This window comes from Triticum urartu, chromosome 5A (assembly GCF_056163025.1).
Source record: "Triticum urartu cultivar PI428250 chromosome 5A, HENAU_Tu73, whole genome shotgun sequence".
Classification (NCBI taxonomy): domain Eukaryota; kingdom Viridiplantae; phylum Streptophyta; class Magnoliopsida; order Poales; family Poaceae; genus Triticum; species Triticum urartu.
In genome coordinates, this window is record NC_141877.1 from 237,675,017 (window position 1) to 237,682,745 (window position 7,729).

Consider the following 7,729-nt stretch of genomic DNA (forward strand, 5'->3'; position numbering starts at 1 on the left):
TTGAGGAGAATGAAGCTATGCTTGCACGTTTTATGGGTGGATTAAATAGAGAGATTCAGACCATTCTAGATTATACGGAGTATAATAATATCACTCGTTTATTCCATCTTGCTTGTAAAGCTGAACGTGAAGTGCAGGATCAACAGGCATTGGAGCGAACTAACTTTTCTGCTGGTCGATCTTCGTCCTGGACACCACGTGCATCCTCTACTTCCACTACACCAGCACCTTCATCAGGTGCCACCTCCAGCCGTGATACAAGAAAGCAGGCACAACAATCACTATCTGCCAAGAGCACACCTACCGGGCCTGCGCAGAGCTGTTCTTCTTCCATGGCATTAACAAGGCACACAAGTGATATTATTTGTCATCATTGTAAGGGAAGAGGACATTTTGTGAGAGAATGCAAATCTCATCATGTGATGATTGCTACTGAGGATGGTGGGTATGAGTCCGCTAGTGACTATGAGGAGGAGACTTTGGCTCTTATTACACATGAAGAACACGGTGGAGATGATTCTGATCATGAGACGCAATACATGGCTGCTGAAGATGCTGACATGTATGAATGTTTAGTTGCTCAGTGTGTTTTGAGTGTGCAGGTTACACAAGCTGAGCAAAATCAGAGGCATAATTTGTTCCATACAAAGGGAGTTGTGAAGGAACGTTTTATTCACGTCATCATAGATGGAGGGAGCTGCAACAACTTGGCTAGCATGGAGAAGGTGGAGAAGCTCTCTCTCACCACAAGACCGCACCCACATCCTTACTACATCCAATGGTTCAACAACAGCGGCAAGGTTAAGGTTACACGTATTGTTCGTGTGCATTTTAGTATCTCTACATATGCTGATTATGTTGATTGTGATGTGGTACCTATGCAAGCATGTTCCTTATTACTTGGTAGACCATGGCAATTTGATAAAAATTATGTACACCATGGTAGAAACAATCAGTATACTCTTATTCATAAGGATAAAAATATTACTTTGCTTCCTCTGACTCCTGATTCCATTTTGAAAGATGATATTAATAGAGCTAATAAAGCAAAACAAGAGAAAAACAAGAGTGAAAATCAGATTGTGGCAAAAGAATTTGAGCAACACATGAAGCCTAATAATAAACCATCTAATGTTGCTTCTGAAATTAAATTGAAAAGTGCATGTTTACTTGCCACCAAATCTGATATTGATGAACTAGATTTCAGCAAATCTGTTTGCTATGCTTTTGTGTGCAAAGAGGCATTATTTTCATTCGAGGACGTGCCTTCCTCTTTGCCTCCTGTTGTTACTAACATTTTGCAGGAGTTCGCTGACGTATTTCCACAAGACGTGCCACCGGGATTACCACCTATTTGAGGGATTGAGCATCAGATTGACTTAATTCCCGGTGCTTCGCTACCCAACCATGCACCATACCGTACCAATCCAGAGGAGACGAAGGAGATTATGCGTCAAGTCCAGGAGCTGCTCGACAAAGGTTATATTCGCGAATCCCTTAGTCCTTGTGCTGTTCCTATTATTCTAGTGCCGAAAAAGTATGGTACATCGCGTATGTGTGTTGATTGTAGAGGCATTAATAATATTACTATTCATTATCGTCATCCTATTCCTAGGCTAGATGATATGCTTGATGAATTGAGTGGCTCTACAGAATTCTCCAAAGTTGATTTGCGTAGTGGATACCATAAAATTTGTATGAAATTGGGAGATGAATGGAAAATTGCATTTAAAACTAAGTTTGGTTTATATGAGTGGTTAGTCATGCCTTTTGGGTTAACTAATGCACCTAGTACTTTCATGAGGTTAATGAACTAAGTTTTACGTGCTTTCATTGGACAATTTGTGGTAGTCTATTTTGATGATATACTGATTTATAGTAGATCTTTGGAGGAACATTTGGAACATTTATGTGCCTTTTTTATTGCCCTACGTGATGCACGTTTGTTTGGTAACCATGGAAAGTGCACCTTTTGCACCGACCGAGTATCTTTTCTTGGCTATGTTGTTACTCCACAGGGAATTGAAGTTGATAAAGCCAAGATTGAAGCTATTGAGAGTTGTCCGCAGCCCAAAACGGTCACACAAACAGAGGAGTTTCCTTGGCCTCACTGCTTTCTATAGGCGTTTTGTGAGAGATTTCAGCACCATTGCTGCACCTCTCAACGAGCTTACAAAGAAGGATGTGCCTTTTGGTTGGGGTACCGCACAGGAAGAAGCCTTCACGGTATTGAAAGATAAGTTGACACATGCTCCTTTACTCCAACTTCCTGATTTTAATAAGACTTTTGAGCTTGAATCTGATGCTAGTGGAATTGGATTAGGAGGTGTGTTGTTACAAGATGGCAAACCTGTTGCATACTTTTCTGAAAAATTGAGTGGGCCCAGTCTGAACTATTCTGCTTATGATAAAGAATTATATGCTCTTGTTCGGACCTTAGAAACATGGCAACATTATTTATGGCCCAAGGAATTTGTTATACATTCTGATCATGAATCTTTGAAACACATTAAAAGTCAAGCAAAACTGAACCGTAGACAAGCTAAATCGGTTGAATTCATTGAGACTTTCCCTTATTTCATTAAACACAAGAAGGGTAAAGAAAATGTTATTGCTGATGCATTGTCTCGTCATTATACTATGCTTTCACAACTTGACTTTAAAATATTTGGTTTGGAGACCATCAAGGATCAATATGTGCATGATACTGAATTTAAAGATGTATTGCAGAATTGTAAGGAAGGCAGAACTTGGAACAATTTACTGTTAACGATGGATTTGTGTTTCGTGCTAACAAGCTATGCATTCCAGCTAGCTACGTTCGTCTTTTGTTGTTGAAGGAGGCGCATGGAGGAGGATTAATGGGACACTTTGGCATAAAGAAGACGGAGGATATACTTGCTACACATTTCTTTTGGCCAAAGATGAGACGGGATGTTGAGCATTTTGTTGCTCGCTGCACTACATGTCAAAAAGCTAAGGCACGACTCAATCCTCATGGTTTATATATGCCTTTGCCTGTACCTGGTGTTCCTTGGGAGGATATATCTATGGACTTTGTTTTAGGTTTACCTCGAACAAAGAAGGGGAGGGATAGCATATTTGTTGTCGTGGATAGATTTTCGAAAATGGCACACTTTGTACCATGTCATAAAAGCGATGATGTTGTTAATGTTGCTGATTTGTTCTTTCGTGAAATTATTCGCTTCCATGGTGTGCCAAATACTATTGTTTTAGATCGTGATACTAAATTTCTTAGCCACTTTTGGAGATGTTTATGGGCTAAGTTGGGACTAAATTGCTTTTTAGTACTACTTGTCACCCCAAACTAATGGACAAACTGAAGTAGTCAATAGAACATTGTCTACTATGCTTAGGGTTGTTCTGAAGAATAATAAGAAAATGTGGGAAGAGTGCTTGCCTCATATTGAATTTGCTTATAATCGTTCATTGCATTCTACTACAAAGATGTGCCCTTTTGAAATTGTGTATGGTTTCCTACCTCGAGCACCTATTGACTTGTTGCCTCTTCCATCTTCGGAGAAGGTTAATTTTGATGCTAAACAACATGTTGAATTGATTTTAAAAATGCATGAGTTAACTAAGGAAAACATTGAGCGTATGAATGCTAAATATAAACTTGCTGGAGATAAGGGTAGAAAACATGTTGTGTTTGCACCTGGAGATCTTGTTTGGTTAAATTTGCGTAAGGATAAGTTTCCTAATTTGTGCAAATCAAAGCTAATGCCACGTGCTGATGGTCCTTTTAAGGTGTTAGAGAAAATAAATGATAATGCATATAAACTTGAGCTGCCTGCAGAATTTGGGGTTAGTCCCACTTTTAACATTTTAGATTTGAAGCCTTATTTGGGCGAGGAAGATGAGCTTCCGTCGAGGACGACTTCATTACAAGAAGGGGAGGACGATGAGGACATCAATACCATTGTTACACCTACAACCCCTGCTGCTATACATGCTGGGCCAATTACTAGAGCTCGTGCACGCCAATTAAATTATCAGGTACTTTCGTTTCTTGGTAATGATTCTAATGTTCATGAGAATATGATGCTGCCTAAATTGGATACATTTGTTTTGCTTACAAATGAAGGGCCTAGCATGGATAAGAGGGATGAACACTGGAGCAAGACCAAGCATGGAGATGATGGTATGCGCAAGGGGATCAAGAACGGAGTTACAAGTGATGATTTCAGGACTTTGGAGCCACCATAAGGAGTTCATGAAGCCTTGGACGAAATATACAAGATGCCACTTCATAAATTTCGTCCAGAGGCTATTCTAGGTGCTGCGTCACCTTATTATTGGGCCAGGCCCATGTATTTTCGATATACTTAAGTATAGGCTATTTTTAGAGTCCGTATGTGTGGGGAAACAAGAGTTAGGGTTGGTTTCGGACCCCTCCTCCAAGGGCCACGAAATTCCCCCCTCTTCCTCCATATATACAACCCTTAGGGCATCGTTTAGACTTTGGGTTTTGTTTAGATTAAAAGTTCGCCATAGCTGCAACTTCGCGTACTTTGTTTGTGTTCAACGTCCAGACCAAGACATCACAGAACCCCACCTTGATCAATAAAGCTTTCATCTTATATTCGCAATATCCAGATTGCAATCTCAGTTTCTTGCTTGTTCTTCGTTTGCTCATAGGAAATAGACCCTCATGGTCAGGTTGATCATGCTCCGGCGTGGTCAATAACCCATCGAAAGTTGGTTTAGCGATTGCTAAGGCGCGACGTCTCACACATTCGTAGTCGGCTCGTCAAGGTTGACTCCCATAGAAAACGATAGCCACCATCTTATCGAAACATCGGGACACCTTCGCCTCTATCATCGGCTGGCCCCATTTATTACAGTGGCCATTTAACCTTTGTGTCTCTTCAACTTTTCAATCGCGCCCCACTATTGCGAGAAGCTCACCGACCACGACAAATTCTTAGAGTGTATCATGCCTGGCTCCAATGGAGCTCCGAGCGGCCGCCAACGACGAGCAGCAGTTCACCATGATGTCGTGGAGGACACCCACAAAAGGTTCATGGAGCTCTCGTTGGTGTACACCAACAACCCGGTCTGGGTGGAGCACTCCATCCGCATCATGGAGCTATTGCTTGCTGAGGAGAAGTACAAGGTGGTCGGGTTCGACCTCAAATACACCCGCGCTCGTGCCAGGTCTCTTCCCAAGGTCGACATCGCCGAGATGTATGTGCGCAATCACGTCTTCGTCTACCACTATTGCCTGGCCACAAGGCCTTGCGAGCATTTCGCCAGGTTTATCAACAGCCCCCACTACATGTTTGCTATGGTGGACATCACCAATGATGTAAAGGTGCTCAAGAATTCGCGCATCACCTGTCTAAATCTTGTCTACATCTAGGGCTAACACAAGATCTAGGGCAACAACGAGCATGAGAAGGACTCACTGGTTCACCTCGCCAAGGCCACATCAACCCCTACTACAGAAGCATGAAGGGTTCCTGCAACAAGGACAAGCGTGCCTAGCACTTGCCCTGGATGGAGAAACTCAACAAAGCTCACGTCCTGTACGAGGCCAACGAGGCGTACACAAGCTACGAGATGTACAAGCGGATCTTTGACATGAGGAAGTGCCTCAGTCCCCAAAACGACCAGGGATCCAGTCAGAAGCAGAGCAATGGCAAGCATCGTCACAACAAGTATATTATTAGATCCTCGTTTCTCCTAGTTTAGTATGCATGTAATTGCTTACTTTGGTGTGTGGAAATGCTATGTGTGTAGTTACTTGTGTAATTGTCTGCTTAATTTGCTTATGCAATGCGGTCTTTTTAAATATATATGTTGATGCTCTATAGACAGAGCGTAGATGTTGTCTGGACAGAGCAAATCACATCGCACACGGACTAAACAATGGAACCCGCCGGTGATGATTTCATTAGTCACTCAAATTTGTATACTAGAAATCATTTGCTCACAACACAGACGGCTTGTTAATAGGAATCGTGTGTGTTCTTATCGGTCTTGCCACACATTTCTGATTAATAACCTATTTCCCGCGTATCACACACATCTTGTTAACTTGAACCGTTTCTATTGTTTTGGATAATCGCAAACAGTTCATCTGAGTGAACTGTATCACTATTGGAATCTGGCATTTTGCCATCTACCACCTCTTTGCCGTCTGCTAGCTGAAGGCAAAGAGGTCCTTTGCCATCAGCTAGTTCTTTGTCGTCCGCCAGCTCACGCCAAAGTTTCTTTGCCGTCAGCTGGCGGATGGCAAAGAGGTGGGTGGGGTCCAGTGGAGGTCTAAATCGTAACGACCCATCAGCCCCACCTCTTTGTCGTCCGCCAACGGATGGCAAAGACTCTTTGCCGACCGTTGGCGGACGGCAAAGAGATGGGTACGTAAACAGGCGTCCCACCCCCATCCTCTCTGTCTCTTTCCCCATCCCCACCCACACCCGCGCCGCCGGCGCCGACCCCGTCCGCCGTAGCCGGCCACCCCACACCCCTCCCCTACATCGCCCTGACCTGCACCGCGCCCCCGTCGCCCCTTCCATGTCGCCCCCCCGCCCCTCTCCTGCGTCGCCATCCCCGATCCAGACCCATGCCGCCGCCGCCAACCCCGTCCGCCGTAGCCGGCCGCCCCGCACCCCTCCCCTGCAGTGCCCCGACCTCCACCACGCCCCCGCCGGCCCTTCCACGTCGGCCAGCCACGCCGCGGTCGTCTAGCCGCGCCACCCCCTCCCCTGCGTCATCGTCCCCGTGCCCTCCCCTGCATTGCTGTCCCTGCCCCGTCCAGCCGCGGCCGTCCGGCCTCCCCCTCCACTAGGCCGCCGCCTCCTCCAGCGGCTGCCCTCCCATCCACCGGCCGCCCTGCGCCTCCTCCACCGATGATCCCCTGCAGGTGATCTCCTCCCCCCTTTTTTAGTATAGTTTCTTTTAGTTTAGTTTCTGTTTTAGTTATAGTCATAGTTATAGTTATAGTTTCAGTTTAGTTTTAGTTTATTTTAGTTTAGTTTATTTTAGATTAGTTTTAGTTTTAGTTTATAAGAAGAAGAGTAGAAGGAGGAGGAGGAGGGAGGAAGAGGAGGAGGGAGAAGAAGAAATAAGAAGAAGAAGAAGAAGACGAAAAGGAGGAGAAGAAGAATAAGAAAAGAAGAAGAAGACGAAAAAGGAGAAGAGGAGGAGGAAGAAGAAGAAGAAAAAGAAGAAGAAGAAAAGAAGAAGAAGAGAAGAAGAAGAAAAGGAAAAAAGAGAAAGAAGAAGAAGAAAAATACACCCAGACACCCAGACACCACACCCCGACCCACACATCGACCCCGACCCTGACACCCTGACACCTCGACCCCGACCCCGACACCCCGACACGACACCCCGATCCCGACCCCTGACTCCCAACACCCTGACACCACACCGCGACACCCAGACACCACCCCCCGACACCTTGACACCCCGATCTACCCCGACACCCTGACACCACACTCCGACCCCGACCCCGACGGGGTCATATATTTGTGAATTATGAGTTAGGTCGTATATTTTTCGATTTTGTTATGCAAAACAACATATATATATATATATTTGTGTTGACCGGGTGGATTTAAATGTGCAGTTGTTTCGTCGCTGCGAGGGTGTGGTGTTTGACGAGCTCCGCCCCTGCGTTCGCTGGTGAGCACAAATGACATCTCCTCCTCCCCCCCTTCATTTGCTCTGTTCCGATCTTCGTGCCGATGAAACTTGC